Source organism: Macaca nemestrina, chromosome 2 (assembly GCF_043159975.1).
Source record: "Macaca nemestrina isolate mMacNem1 chromosome 2, mMacNem.hap1, whole genome shotgun sequence".
Lineage (NCBI taxonomy): Eukaryota > Metazoa > Chordata > Mammalia > Primates > Cercopithecidae > Macaca > Macaca nemestrina.
In genome coordinates, this window is record NC_092126.1 from 93,704,022 (window position 1) to 93,719,904 (window position 15,883).

The 15,883-nt window shown below is 37.4% G+C and overlaps 1 long non-coding RNA gene across 3 annotated transcripts in view; it reads right to left on the reverse strand.

Moving 5' to 3' along the window:
- Positions 1-2,181: 2,181 nt before the first annotated feature.
- The window catches only part of LOC139361765 (uncharacterized), a 120,480-nt gene continuing 106,778 nt past the window's right edge, over positions 2,182-15,883 (reverse strand). For all 3 annotated transcript variants that reach the window (XR_011619384.1, XR_011619385.1, XR_011619383.1), the window contains 2 exons: positions 5,749-5,880; positions 2,182-2,482 (listed from right to left, as the gene is read on the reverse strand). This is a non-coding gene — a long non-coding RNA (uncharacterized lncRNA). The remainder of the gene's footprint in view (positions 2,483-5,748; positions 5,881-15,883) is intronic.

A 15,883-nucleotide genomic window follows, 5' to 3' on the forward strand; every position in this document is an offset into this window, starting at 1 on the left:
ACAGAGTGAGCTCCATCTCAAAACAAATAAAAAACACCACCACCAACAAAACACATTAGAAATTTTTTTAAAATTAAAAAATTTTAAAATGTTTTAATTTTAAAAAAATTAAAAGCATTGCACTAAGAAAAAGAAACATAAAATCTGAGACTCTTTAAGGAATCCTTCTGATATTCCTCAAAAGTAGATTAAATTTGCTCTCAGAAGTTTTCAGTTTTTGATGGTGGGAAATGGTAATTTCTGAAGAAAACCACAGATCATATTTAGATGAGTCAAGAAGCTATTGAAGAAAAAAGAGGAGTAAATAGGTATTTACTCTGAACTAGGTGCTCTTGGACATACTGCCTTATCAGAAACACCTTAAAAGGACCAGAATCCTTTTGGCTTTCAGGACTCGGTATTTGAATACACCAGGTTTACTAATGTTGGTAAAGTAGACAACACAGTTTTGCCTTTCAAGAAATTAACTGGACTTTGACATCAGAATTCCCAAATCCTGAGATCATGCCGCTGCACTCCAGCCTGGGTGACAGAGCAAGACTACGTCTCAAAACAAAACAAAACAAAACAAAATTCCCAAATCTCTCATAATGAAGGCATTATTTTAACAATACTCTTTGTGGAAAATTTTCCATTGCATCTTCAAAGATTGCACTTTCTTCCTCAGTGTATTTCCAGAGCCTCACATCCTTTACGGCAATAAGATAAATAAGTAATTGAACACAAAAGATATATAAATGAATGATTAGGGAAATCAATTTTTACAAATCACATTTTCCTTAGTACTTTTTCAGTGAAATTTATGAAACATGGGCTCTTCTTCCTATAGTAATATTATAGCATGCATATTAATATAGGAAGAAAATCATAGTATACAGCATTTTAAAACAAGTGGTTTACATGTGATGCCAAAACCAAAATAAGAACAGGAACATGATTCCTGAGATCTAGAAACTGTACCAAATACATGGGGTTTAGATTAACCATTTATTTGTCCCTTTACTCACTTTTTCATTCATTCCATTTTTAGATGAATTTTATTAGTTTAATTCCATTCTTTAACTTTTCATGCTACAGTTTACATACAACCAACACTTTATACATGATTTTTCCTAAGACAATAATAATTCCTATCCCTGTTCCTGTTTGGCATCTTTTTTCCTATTTCAGTTCCCCGTTCCTAATCTGCATCTTGTCAAAAGTGCCACAATGACACAGACAGACATTCAAAGCCTTTTCTGGTACAAAGCAGGAGATGTGCACAGCAACAAATAGAGGCAGTCACAATGGGATGTTTCTATACTGGTTGTTCATGTGTGTGGTTCTTTGACTGCACTGCAGGTAACTAGAGATCATTTCATTTGATAACAGTACAAGAAAATGGTTAAACCAAAGTTTGTGTTCCCTGGTTCTACATGAACCACTGTTGCTCTTACTAGCCATCTCAGGACAGGGTTCTGAGTTTGAATGGTTTCTCAGCCAAGTGTTATTAGAAAGGCATTTGTAGTCACCAGCCTTCACTAGACCTATGGAGTGCTCCTTTTCCGGGCACTTCGAGGTGGTGCATAAGTAACACGAGACATGTTTCTTACTTTTAAAGAATATGAACTAAGGATCTTTGTTAGTGATTTTAAAAAGAACCTACCGGCCGGTGCGGCAGTTCATGCCTATAATCCCAGCACTTTGGGAGGCCAAGGCAGGTGGATCACGAGGTCAAGAGATTGAGACCATCCTGGCCAACATGGCGAAACCTCGTCTCTACTAAAAATACAAAAATTAGCTGGGCGTGGTAGTGCATGCCTGTAGTCCCAGCTACTCAGGAGGCAGAGGAAGGAAAATCACTTGCACTCAGGAGGCAGAGGTTGCAGTGAGCCAAGATCACACCACTGCACTCCAGCCTGGGCAACAGAGCGAGACTGTGTCTCAAAAAGAACCTACCACTTACTACACATAATATTGAAGTCTCTTTATTATGATTAAGATCTTTGAAAGCTATGAAGTGACAATAACAGTTGTCATTCTAGAAACATTCTACAAATATTTATTGAGGGTCTACTGGGTGCCAGGAACTGTTCTAGGTGCTGGGGATATAGCAGTGCATAAAACAAAGTTCTTCCCTCATTGAGCCTATAAAACATAGAAACAAGTAGCAATAATAACTTTAACATTGTTTTAATTAAGGATTAAGAGGCCTGTAAAACACAATATACGGGAGGAACATTATGTGGCTTATTAAGCATGCCACACACATTGTCATTTCTTTATGAAGTCCAATTTAGATGCAAAAATCATTACAAAGGTGTGGCTTTGTTTTCATCACTGCTGCTCACTTCAACTCACCTGGGAGACAGGGACAATGACTGAATGAACTGTGAAGAAGGTGGAAGACCAATTGTCCTTGTGTTGGGTAGCAACAGGTTGAAGGGAAGACCAAATCACCTTACTGCTTGCTGCCATTAACTCTCTCCTCAGGGATTGAAGGCTGGTTGGGAAAGACAGATCTCGGTAAAGGGTCAAATGGGAACTAGGCAAAAGTCAGAACTTAACTATGTATTTTTAATAAGGCCCAGCAAGTTTCCCTGAGGTCCAACAATTTGGCAGAGTTCCAGAATCCTTTCTGTGTTTCTGTGTTTGTTCCAAGCTGTGAGACTAAAGCACTCCCTGCCAGTCCTCTGCAGCTCATCTTCGACGATACAGGATGGCTGCCAGGAAAATTCATCCTAAAGCTTTCTGTGCTGTGTTCTTTCCAACTACCTGCTTCCAAAGGAGAACTATCTGTTAGTTCTCAAGCACAAGTACCACTTAAGATCCTGAAGCCCATTTGGATGTGATTATTTTCCAGTTATTAGCTTAATCAGAAGAACTGTGAGCACAAATAACTGCTCTGTGTATCCTCAGAGAACAAAAGGACATAAGCATTAAATTGTGGCATAAGTAACTTGTTTTTAGAAATATTTTTAAAATGTAATTATTACAATGCATGGCTACAGTGGACTGTGGGGAGGGGTTGAACTCAGTAAACACTGTAACAAGGACTGCATCTCTCAACTTGAACCCCGGATTGTTTGATTAGACACAAAGTCAACAGGCTAGGATGAAAAACTTTCTGAACCAATACTCAAATTATTTCTTTTATTTTTTAATTTCCCTTTTATTTACTAGTCTCTCAAGGAGTGGAGGAAGTAAGGAAAGGAAATGACAAAGATAATATCCAGGCAAGTACGAGAGTCTTCCTGTACTAACTATAGTCTAGGCAAAACTTTGTCACCAGTGAAACTATTGGCAAGTCTCAAGGAAAAGACATTAATGTGACTTTCCAAGGCCAACCTGCTAGGGTACATACTGGGCAGGGAGAGGGAAGGAGGTTTAAATGTGTGGAATTACTGTTAAAGGAATGGAAGCCAAAAGTGCTTCAGCCACCCTAGCATCAGTTACACTATCTTATACTTTGGACCAAAAAAATATTAGCTGTATACATACAACCAGATAGAGTTAAGAATGTGTGTGTGTATATATAATATACAGTTATATATAGAAATATGTGTGTGTTTGTGTGTGTATGCATGTGTAAAATGCTGTATCTAGGATTAAAGATATAGATATAAATCTAGATAGATCTAGCTGTGCACATTGACCTAGTGGTGAGGAGGGGAGCAAATATGGAAGACGTTCTAAGGTTTTTATTTTAACATTTTGGCTTGTATTAATAGCCTACAATGTCTATGCTTTACTTTTTCTTCTTTAAGAGCAGAAGGAAGGTGGTTTGTCTCTCAGACCACACTAAAGAATTGGAGAGCATCCTGTGTACCAAGCTTTTGGTGGTAGTGGACTTGGGAAAAGTCCACCACTAGCTCAGTTTCTTATGCTCTGGGAAAAGCTCTCAGGAAGCAATCTCTTCCTCCTATATACCCCGCCTCTTTCCCCGCTTCTGTAGGCCTAACCCAGAGTTAGAGTCTGGGGACAGACCTGGCTGGAGCCTGGAACAGGGTCCCCACTGCTTCCACTGTGCAGAACAAAAAGGGCACTGCAGGGACACTCAGTGATGCCAGAGGAATTGACCAAACCCACCAAAAGCTGCCCTGACCTTCTCTTAACAAACAGTCTGGAGTGAGCAATATCCCTGTCTTCAAAATAACTTTTAAAATGCATAACAGAAAGAAGGCAAGTGTGCACAGAATAAAAACCAGCTAAAGGAGAAATGACATAGCGCTGGCTCAAACATTGTGTGAACCAGTTGCAGAAAGAGAATTCCAATATATTTCTTATGTATTTCACACACATTAAAAGGAGGGCTGGAAGGACATTACACAGATTATAAATTCCACTTGTCATTGGTATATATAAATGAGAAATAAATAGTTGTGTCAGCATTTTTGTCCATGAATACAAAAAAGGGTTTCAATCCTTTGATCTCTAATTCTCACAACTCTCTGTTGAGCAGCTGAGAGAGGTGTTAAGAGAAGTAAAAGCAACTTTTTCAAGTCACATACAGTTCAACTAGTTTAAAACAAAAGTCTATCAAACACAAATCCCATACACATTCTCCTCAACACACAATTTCTCCAAAAGGAAGCTACTGCTTTATGTAAACAAAGTGAAAATTATGATGATGATGCAATTAAATGTAATTTTGGCTATTATTTATAGCTAAACAGAGTAACTTCCAGAGTAGCTCAAGTTTTGTCCTCTGTGGCAGAGACACAGGGCAGAACTGAAGCAAGACTCTACGTAGAGACTGGGGAAAAGTAATGTTCAGCAACCTTACAAAGTGTAAGGTAGAAAATAAAGCAAATTATTTTGTTAAATAACAAAATTATCTATATTCCCACATTCAGAAATAACTACTCTTTACATTTTGATTTATTTCCTTCTAGCTTTTTAAAATGTGAATGTTCTCTTTGTTCGCAATTAGGCTCTTACTATACTAACTGATTTTTGTGTTTGCTTTAAAAGTTTTAAAGATAACACAGGCAAAAACAGTGAAAAACTAAATGCTTTCAACAAATGACGGTACTCATTTATAAATAATAAAACAGATCTGTATGAAGTGACTTGTAAAGTCGTCTAGGACATGTAGTGAAGTGGAAAAAGCAAAATACTGAACAACATGGAGTGTAAGATCTCATTAAAACGAAAAGAAAGTCTATGTGGCTATGTGCATGCATGTATAAGTGTACATGTATTACCCTCTCCCCATATATGTTTGTGTGGACATAGAAAGAAAGACTAGAACATCGGTTGTCTCTGTTATAGTAAGTATATGTGCTATGAACTGAATGTATATGCTCACCATAAAATTCATTTGTTGAGACTCTAACTCCAGTGTGGTCATATTTGGAGTAAGAAAATAATTAAGTTTACATGACGTCATAAGTGTGGGGTCCTGATTTGATAGGATTAGTGTCCTCATAAGAAGAGAAACCAGAGAACTCGCCCTCTTCCTCTCTCCTTGTGCATATACCAAGGAAGTATTCTGTGAAAACACACGGAAAGGGCAGCCATTGACAAGTCAGGAAGAAAGCCCTCATCAGAAATTGAGCCCTGCCAGAACCTTGATCTTGGACTGTCTATCTTCTAGACCTGTGAGAAAATAAATTTCTGTTGTTTAAGCCACCCAGTCTACAGAATTTTGTTAAACAGCTCAAACAGACTAAGACAATATACTTCCTTTGAAATACAAAAATAAAGAACAACTATTTTTTAAAAACAATCCAGACATTTTGGGGAAAAAGAAATGAAAAATCTTACCCTAAATTTCGCTCTTCTAGGATCAGTCACCGTTAACAGGTACAGAACCTTCTAGTCTTTCCTCTGTGTATACAAACATATTTTTTCTTTTATCACCATGAGACCATACTCTTCATACCATTTTAACATTTGCTGTAAGAAAAAAAAAATTATCACAGCTTTCCATTCTTTTAATATTCTTGTCTAACATTATTTTTATATGTTCTATATACAGAGAAGCATATAGAGCGGTGCTTTGGCTTGAATGTGTCCCCAAAACAGTGCGTGTTGGAAATTTAATCCCCAAGTGCAACATCATTGAGAGGCGAGGCCTAATGGAAACTATTTAGGTCATGAGAGCTCCACACTCATGAATGGATTAATGCCAATTATAAAATAGCTTGAGGCTGAGGGTTCAATCTCTTGCTCTTTCTCATCCTCTTTTCACCCTTCCACCATGGGCTGATGCAGCAAGAAGGCCCTTGCCAAAAGCAGACCCTTCAATCATGGACCTCCCAGAACCATGAGCCACTAAATTTCTGTTCATTGTGGATTACCCAGTCTCAGGTATTCTGTTATAGCAACACAAAGTGGACTAAGACAGATGGATATACTATAGCTTGTTTTAAATAGAAAGAAGAGACTATTATTTTGCTGGTCACAACAGTTCTATTTCCCACCCTCCTGCAACTTTTCTAGACCTTACCCTGATTTCTCTCCCTCTAAGTGACCAGTGATGAGCTATAGGACAATGTCATAAGCAGCCACCAAAAGAAAATCATTCACTCTATGAATCTTCTTTTTTTTTATTTTCATTTATTTTTTTTTTTTTGAGATGGAGTCTCGCTCTGTTGCCCAGGCTGGAGTGCAGTGGCCGGATCTCAGCTCACTGCAAGCTCCGCCTCCCGGGTTCACGCCATTCTCCCGCCTCAGCCTCCCGAGTAGCTGGGACTACAGGCGCCCGCCACCTCGCCCAGCTAGTTTTTTGTATATTTTAGTAGAGACGGGGGTTTCACCGTGTTAGCCAGGATGGTCTTGATCTCCTGACCTCGTGATCCGCCCGTCTCGGCCTCCCAAAGTGGAATCTTCTTGATAACATGCTAGTGGTTGCAGATCTCTTTCATAGAATATCCTTCTATACATTTGTCAAATAAAAACAAATCTGGACTTAGTAAGAAGAGACTTTATTCAAAAAGATTATTGTAAGGGGAGATTACTGTAAGGAAACTATTGCAATAGGGGGAGGAAGACTATTGTAACAGGAAGAATGCTCTGACCATGAGATCTGCAAGCATCTCAAAAGTTAGGCCAAAAAAAAAAAAAGATTTTTTTCTTTTTCAGAGAGGAATAAACAAAGCTAGGAAGAGCCAGGTGTGGGAAAGTAGAATAAAAGATGGTGCAATCAGATAGTATATGAGAGAATGTCTGACCTCGAGATCAGCTTATTCTAAAGGGGCATTGTATGCTAGCCCAGGCTGAGGGTGGGCCAAAGTTCAGGGTCCTGGAGAAAGGAAAGAAGCTTAACCAAAGTTTGAATACCAAGAATTTTGTTCCAATTGATCAATGGGACAAGCAGTTTAGCTTATCATTTATGAGGCTAAAAAAAGAAATTTTGAGGATCTATGTCAGGCCTTGTTATAAGTAAACAAAGGAGGCATCTGTAAGTCTTTTTATATTATTATTTCTTTAAACAGAGTCTCGCTCTGTCACCCAGGCTGGAGTGCCGTGGCACAATCTTGGCTTACTGCAACCTCCACCTCCCTGGTTCAAGCAATTGTTGTGCCTCAGCCTCCCCACCACACCCAGCTCACTTTTGTATTTTTAGTAGAGACGGGGTTTCACCATGTTGGCCAGGCTGGTCTCGAACTCCTGACCTCAAACGATCCACCCACCTCAGCCTCCCAAAGTGCTGGGATTATAGGCGTGAGCCACCATGCCTGGCCTCTGTAAGTCTTATTAAATCATTTTCCAGAACACAAAGAGTGGGGGGATTTCTTACCCTTTACTGTTTTTCTGGCTCAGGTGAAATTAAACATTGTGAAATTTTGCAAATAAGGTTAAAGTTAGTTACTGGGTACCCTCAGTATTGTGTTGGGCATATTCCATAAATATGTTATAACAATCCCATAAACTACATGCTATAGTCAGTCCTCATTTTCATAAATAGAAACTAGCTCAAGGAGGTAACATTCTCAATGTCACAAGACTAATGAGTGAACACAGAATTTACTGAAACTCAATTATCTGTAATTCACTCAGTTCTCAACACTGTACTGCTTTCATGAAAGCTACATGGAAAATATTTGTAACTGGAAAGTTGGTAGGTTCCTTGGTTATCTTTAAAGGGTAAATGTAAACCATCAAATTATCTTGGAGTTTATATAGTCTAAGTGGAAGGTGACTTGGAGAAATGAAACTTATATGTGATAGAAAAAAATACAGATTTTCACATCAAACTACCTGGCTGTGAGTCCTAGCTGCATCATTTCCTGAGGAAGAAATTTTGGGTGAGTTACTTAATTTAGTTGAGTCTCAGCTTCTCCACCTTTGTGGGGAAGAAGTTATAACAATATCTGCCTCACAGAGGTGTTTCAAGACTTCTCTAATTTGTTCAAGTATATTTCCTGCTTTGCAAATTACAAAACACCAGTACAAAATTAGTGAGTTACCCTGTATTTTCCTTCCTGATTATTGACCAACCAGACTTCAGGGGGTGCTATTAACAAGATTAAAGCTCATTGAAGTTAGCTAGAATGTTCTATAGAGTTGTTGACATGTTAAGTTGAAGCTGTTATTTACTTCTACATATGAATATGTAAAACATTTCTAACAGGAGAATGATCCAGAGCTAATAATTTAAACCTGATAGGGTCACCTGAAATTGCGGTGCTTCATATGCAGAAGATGTGTGAAACAATTGGATAAAAAGAAACAGGGAAGCTTACAGAACACTTGACCAATAACACTGTGTATAAAAGCTAGGAGTGCTTTACTGAGATAGTGAAAAGATATGCCTCTAGTCATAATATAGCAATGCACTCAACCCTCATTACACAGTGCTGCCTACAAATGTTGTTAGAGTTTATTCTAACTCTGTTTCCATTATAATAAAGCCCCACTTTTGAGGATTTGTAATTCAGCCAAAATAATTTGCTACAGGAGTGTTTCAAAAGACCTTTTTTATAACACTTTGAATAAACCCCAACATTAGAAATTCTAAACAATAAAGACACTGCCACTTCTAAAGCAGTTGTTGATGGATGAGTGTTAAATTTTTGGTCACGTGGGCTTTATTTCTATTATATGAAGTTCTTCTAGATCACATCTTACTTTAGTTAATAGGCACTAATAGGAAATGGAGGGCTTCAAAACAGGTTTCTTTGGTACACTTTTTATTAAGAGAATGAACAAAAAAGGCATTTGAATATAAAGAAAAAAAGCATGTTTGCTAGGAAGTCAATCTAGCCCTGAAAATTTAGATTTACAAAATATGAAAATTTTACTTTGCCTAAACCATATAATAAAAGCCATGTGCCTAGGGAAGTTCATTAAATTTTTTAAAGTACTAAGGGAATGATGGGAAATACTGTAATAGATCGCTTAATCCAGGATTTTCAAACTTTGTTACCAGGAACATCAGATGTTAACAGTTGGCCCACGCCCAAACAAAAAAAACTAAAGAAAATAAACAGGCCAGGTGTAGTGGCTCACGCCTATAATCCCAGCACTTTGGAAAGCCAAGGTAGAAGGATCACCTGAGGTCAGGAGTTCGAGACCAGCCTGGCCAACATGGCAAACCGTGTCTCTACTGAAAATAACAAAAATTGGCCAGCCATGATGACATGCACCTGTAAGCCTAGCTACTCAGGAGGCTGAGGCAGGAGAATCACCTGAACCCAGGAGGCAGAGATGGCAATGAGCCGAGATCGTGCCACTGCACTCTAGCCTGGGTGACAGAGTGGGACCCTGACTCAAAAAGATAAATAAACGAATAAGCAATAAACAATGAAATGAATTCTCTTAGTTACATAAATTTGGCTGCAAAAAAATAAACCCTCTTTGGAAAGCCAGAGAGCAATAGCATATTGAAAAGTTAGAGAGCATCAGCATATTAAAAATCCTGAGAAATACATTTAACCTTGTTTAATATGTTTATGTCAGTATTTCCCACATTCATTTTTACTATATGGCTTTTTTTTTTTTTTTTTTTTTTTTAACAATCAACCACTGTTAATCACCAAACATCAAGAATCAGTAATTTAATCTACAGAGTAGAGATTCTCTTTGACTGCTGAGAGATCATTCACTGCATCAGAATCCCCTGTTAACAATACAAATTCCAGGATCCCAACCCCAGACTCACTCACTCAGCCTAAGGAGTAAGAGCCCATTCTGCATAGTGACACTCTCCCCATCCCTGGGATTATTATGCACATGAAGCATGGCAGCCACTGACCTGTTATCCAACAGGATATCCCAAGGGTGTAAAATTGGTGGGTGCTGTTTTCTGGGATAGAATGGACACATTTTTTAAAGATAAAAATATATTTTACTAGGAGCCATTCTGTAGAGGACATATAGTCAAGTAAGTGTAATGCAAAAGGTGTTCTGCAAAGTGACTTGACAGAAACATAGAAAGGCCTCTGGTTGAAAAATCTCTTGTCATCAGTCATGACAGTCAAAGTTTCAATATCAGAAATTCCGTTGTTCTTGGAAGTGAAAATTGAAATAACTTTTCTTAAAAGCTATTGTAAATTACTTGGCAAAGGACTCAAAAATATAAAATGGCTTTAACTTAGTGATCCTACTTCTGGGGAAAAAAACACTTAAATTCAGAAAAAAACTTTTTGTACAAAGAAGTTAATTGTAAACTTATAATAGGGAACCTAAACCTCTGACAGTGTGTAATAAATTAGTGTATATTCATATAATGTAGTATTAGGTATTTATACTAAAATTTATAATAGCACAAAAAACACATTGTAATGCTAATTTTAAAAGCAAAGATAGTAGTCATGAATAGGAATTAGGGAGAGGAGAAAAGGAGGCAAATCATCTTTTAGTTTTAACTTTTAAACTGTTAGGATTTTTTGTTACAAACAACATGCATCATTTTGACAATTTTTTAAAAAGTGAGATTAAAAACAGTCCTAAGAATATTAAAAAAATACACCAAAACTTAATAGTGCTGATATGTAAGGAATAAGATTTGGGGTAATTTTAATATTTGTTTTCAATCTTATGTTTTCCAAATTCTTTCTTATAAATGTGTACTCCTCATATAAACATAATCTGAGCATTATTCTTTTAAAATTCTACCAGTTTGAGATAGATTACATTACAAATGGGACTAGAAATTGGCAAAGCACTTTCTGAAGACATCTGACATGAAAATAAATTCCTTTCATAAATATAAAACATAACATAAATCATAAACATAAACATAAATCATATACATAAAATAAATTTCATTTTTAAAAATTTACTGGGAAGTGTTCAGCAGAGAAGTAACCTTATCTAGGCCAGACATGGTGGCTCAAGCCTATAATCCTAGCACTTTGGGAAACTGAGGTGGGCAGATCACTTGAGGCCACGAGTTCAATACCAGCCTAGCCAATATGGCAAAACCCCATCTCTACTAAAAAAACACACACACACACGCAAAAATTAGCCGAGCTTGGTGGCACAGGCATGTAATCCCACCTACTCAAGAGGCTGAGGCAGGAGAATTGCTTCAACCCGGGACACAAAGGTTGCAGTGAGCCCAGATGGTGCCACTGCACTCCAGCCTGGGCAACAGTTTGAGCCTCTGTCTCAAAAAAAAAAAAAGTAATTTAAAAAAGAGTAAAAAAAGAAGTAGCCTTATTTAGTGCACTGTGCAGTAATTGGCCCTCTAAAAGAATGAACACTGTTTGGAATCTCTTCCAGAAAACTATAAATGGAAAATTGGATGCAATTCCTAAAGCTTGAGAGCCTAAAGGAGGGACCATGAGAACCGGGTCTTGTACCTGTGAGGAGAGAACGCACAGGGCAGTAGATGCTGTTATCTCTGAGAGTATGCATTAGGGCTGATTCCAGAAAAGCTGCATACTAGGGCTTGACGCGGTGGCTCATGCTTGCAATCCCAGCACTTTGGGAGGCCAAGGCGGGTGGATCACTTGAGCTCAGGAAGTTCGAGACCAGCCTTGCCAACATGGTGAAACCCCATCTCTTCCAAAAATACAAAAAATTAGCTGGGCATGGTGGTGGGTGCCTGTAAACCCAGCTACTCGGGAGGCTGAGGCAGGAGAATTGCTTGAACCCGGGAGGCAAAGGTTACAGTAAGTCAAGATTGTGTCACTGCACTCCAGCCTGGGTGACAGAGTGAGGGGAATAAAGAAAAGAAAGAAGGAGGAAGGAAGGAGGGAGGGAGGGAGGGAGAGAGGGAGGGAAGGAAGGAGGGAGGGAGGGAAGGAAGGAAGGAAGGAAGGAAGGAAGGAAGGAAGGAAGGAAGGAAGGAAGGAAGGAAGGAGGAAGGAAGGAGAAGGGGAAGGAAAGAAAGAAAGAAGGAAAGGAAAGGAAAGGAAGAGAAAGAAAGGAAGAGAAAGAAAGGAAAAGAAGAAAGAGAGCGAGGGAAGGAAAGAAGGAAGGAAGGAAGGAAAGAAGGAAGGAAGGAAGGAAGGAAGGAAGGAAGGAAGGAAGGAAGGAAGGAAGGAAGGAATTAGAGTCAACAGGCTTTTTTTTTTTTTTTTGTAACTGCTGCTGAAACCAACTGACAGGAATAGGAAGCAAAGGCAGAACAGGAAGCAAACCAAGAAAACTCAAGTCCCATCTTCCTCCTCCAGTTTTCCTATCTCCCACTAGCACTGCCTACTGGCAGAGCCTAACAGGAAAGCATTTGATCCAGCAGAAATGTAACTGCAGAGTCTTCAGCCCTAGTATCACAAAGCAAAGAAGGGAAGGTTTGGAGCTGAATGACAACAGCTTAATAGTAAGCATGCACAATATGTTATATAAAACAGGCAACTTGAAAATGATTCAAAAACCCAACTATGTCAACCTTTTGTCTTAGGAGTCCAATAATGGAGAAATCTTTCCCTAGCTTTCTACAGTCTTTCCTGTATTTAACACACAATGAAACAATCAGATACTTTCCAAAAAAATTTGATGTCTTAACCACTTGTCAAAAAGTAAAAAGAGGTAAAATTAATTTCAATAATATATATCATTTAACCCGATATATATAAAATATTCCAATTTTGATATATGATCAATATAAAAAATGAGATATTTTACATTTTTTCCTTGTACTAAATTTTTGAATTCAGTGTATTTTACACTTATGCCACATCTAATTTGTTCTAGCCATATTTCCAGTTCTCCATGTCACATGTAGCTTGTGACTAACTTACTAGACAACATAGTACTAAAGGATGAGTTTCATCCAACCAAGAGATGACTGAAAAAATATCAGCAAAAACTGAGTGTCTGTGTGTGTGTGTGTGTGTGTGTGTGTGTGTGTATGTATAATTATGGCATATTACAAACAAAAAATGAGGACAAAGGAGGAATAATGTACAAATACTATATATTGTGAAAATATTTAATTATTACAAAAATGGGAGAAAAAGAGAGGGAAAGAGAAAAAATTTCTATGCAGAAGGGTCTTTTGATCTCAGCTTTAACATTTTATGTCAGATAATTCTTTGTTTTGAGAGTTGTCCTGTTTATTATAAGACATTTAGGAGCATCTCCAACCTCTACCCATTAGATGCCAGTAATATCCCCTCAGTGTGACTACCAAAAATGTCTCCATTGCCAAATGCTTCCTGTGGGGCAAAATCACCCCAGTTGAGAATCTCTGTTGTATAGGTAATAGGTAGAAGAGTTAAAGGAGACTATTAAAACCTAATAAATCAGATAGTAAAAAATTACATGCAGAAATAGAGGTGAATAGGTACTGTAACAGATAGTACAAAGTACAAAGTACAAAGGTAATCACCAAAACAAAAATAAATATCTTCATAGATACTGAAAGTAAATATAAAGGAGCAAAGAACACACATCTCATAGAGAAACAAAGCAAACATTGTACGACACAAATAATTATGTATATATTATATCAAAATTGAAAGCAAACATACCAGTCACGTCAATAAATGTAAATAGGCTGAACTCCCCTACTAAAAGAAAAATATTTTCAATTTGGCTCACAAAGCAATTGCTGTATATAAAAATCACATTAAGACAAAATGATTCAGAACTAATAAAAGGATGGATAAATGTACCAGGCAAATGGAAACAATAAGAAATCTATAGTAGCAACTATGATATCAGAACTCAAGCCAAGAAAGCAGTATACATAACAAAGAAGAGAATGTTTACATGCTAAAAGCCAAAATTCACAAGAATATATGTTATAAATTTCTTATAATTTGTATTCTTATAACCAAATAATATAGCAATCACTTTTATAAAGCAAAAGCTATAGAGATGCAATGAGACAGAGATTAAAACACTAATAATAGAAGACTAACAACTATTATCAACACAAGGCACATCAAGTACTGTCCTATCAGTATGGATATAGAAGACCTAAACAACACAGTCAGTAAGTTTGGTCTGATGGCTATATATCAAAATTTGTGCACTGATTAGAGAGAATAGCATTTTCTCAAGTGCTTATTAAACACTACAAAATTAATTCAATATTAAGCCACAAAGAAAACATCAGTAGCTTCTATAAAGTAGACATATTAAAGCAATAATCCATGATCACAAAAACAAATTAGAAATTACTAATCAGGTAAAAAAAAAAAAAAAGGAAGATCCTTTCACCTGGAACTTTAAAAAGAAACACCTATTTAGCAACTCTTGGGTAAAAGAGAAAATATAATCCAAAATTACAGAATGTTTAAAAAAATAATAAAAACGAAAACACTTCATAGCATAATTTGTTTGAACACATTTACAGTAGCAACCAGAGGAATTCATAGCACTAAACACTTAAGAATAGAAGAATGAAAATAAGTAAGTTATATTTCCAACTCACAAATGAGGTAGAAAAAGCAACAAAATAAACCAAAAGAATTTATAAACAGGAAAATCAGGAAGGTATGCAAAAATTCCTAGGTGGAGAATAGAAAAACAGTAGAACTAATTAATATATCCAAATCCTGCCTCTTGAGAAAAAATGAACAAAACAAATTGCTAGTTCTCATGGTAGAGAAAAATCATATATAAATATACAGTATAAGAAATTACAATGAGGGGCCAGGCACAGTGGCTCATGCCTGTAATCCCAGCACTTTGGGAGGCCAAGGCAGGCGGATCACTTGAGGTCAGGAGTTTGAGACCAACCTGGCCAACATGGTGAAACCCTGTCTACTAAAAATAAAAAATCAGTAGAGCATGGTGATGGGTGTCTGTAATCCCAGCTACGCAGGAGACTGAGACAGGAAAATTGCTTGAACCTGGGAGGTGGAGGTTGCAGTGAGATGGGATCATGCCACTGCACTCCAGTCTAGGTGACACAGTGAGACTCCATCTGGAAAAAAAAAAAATTACAAGGAGGAAATAACTATTTAAATAAATAAAAAAAAAACTCATTAAGATGTTAATTTGCAGACCTGTATGCAAATAAATTTAAAAACCTAGAAAGGAATGATAATTGCTAGAGCAATATACATAACCAAAACTGATCCCAGCAGAGAGAGTAAAGGCTTGAATAAAACGATTTCTTTAAACAAAATAATGTTATCAAGGAACTATCCCGCCAAAAGCACTGGGCTAAGACAGTTTCACAGGGATTTTTTACCAAACCTTTAGAGAACAGAGACTACTAGTGCTCCATATATTGTTCCAGAGTAGAGGTCCCCAACCTCCAAGCCGTGGACCAGTATTGACCCATGGCCTGTTAGGAACTGGGCCACACAGCAGGAGGTGAATGACAGGCGAGTGAGCATTACTGCCTGAACTTCGCCTTCTGACAGATCATCAGCAGCATTCACTTCTCATAGGAGTGCAAACCCTATGTGAACTCCACATGTGAGGGATATAGGTTGTTCTCCTCATGATAATCTAATGCCTGATGATCTGAGGTGGAACAGGTTCATCTGGAAACCATCTCCTTCAACTCCCAATGCCTAGTGTGGAAAAATTGTCTTCCACGAAATCA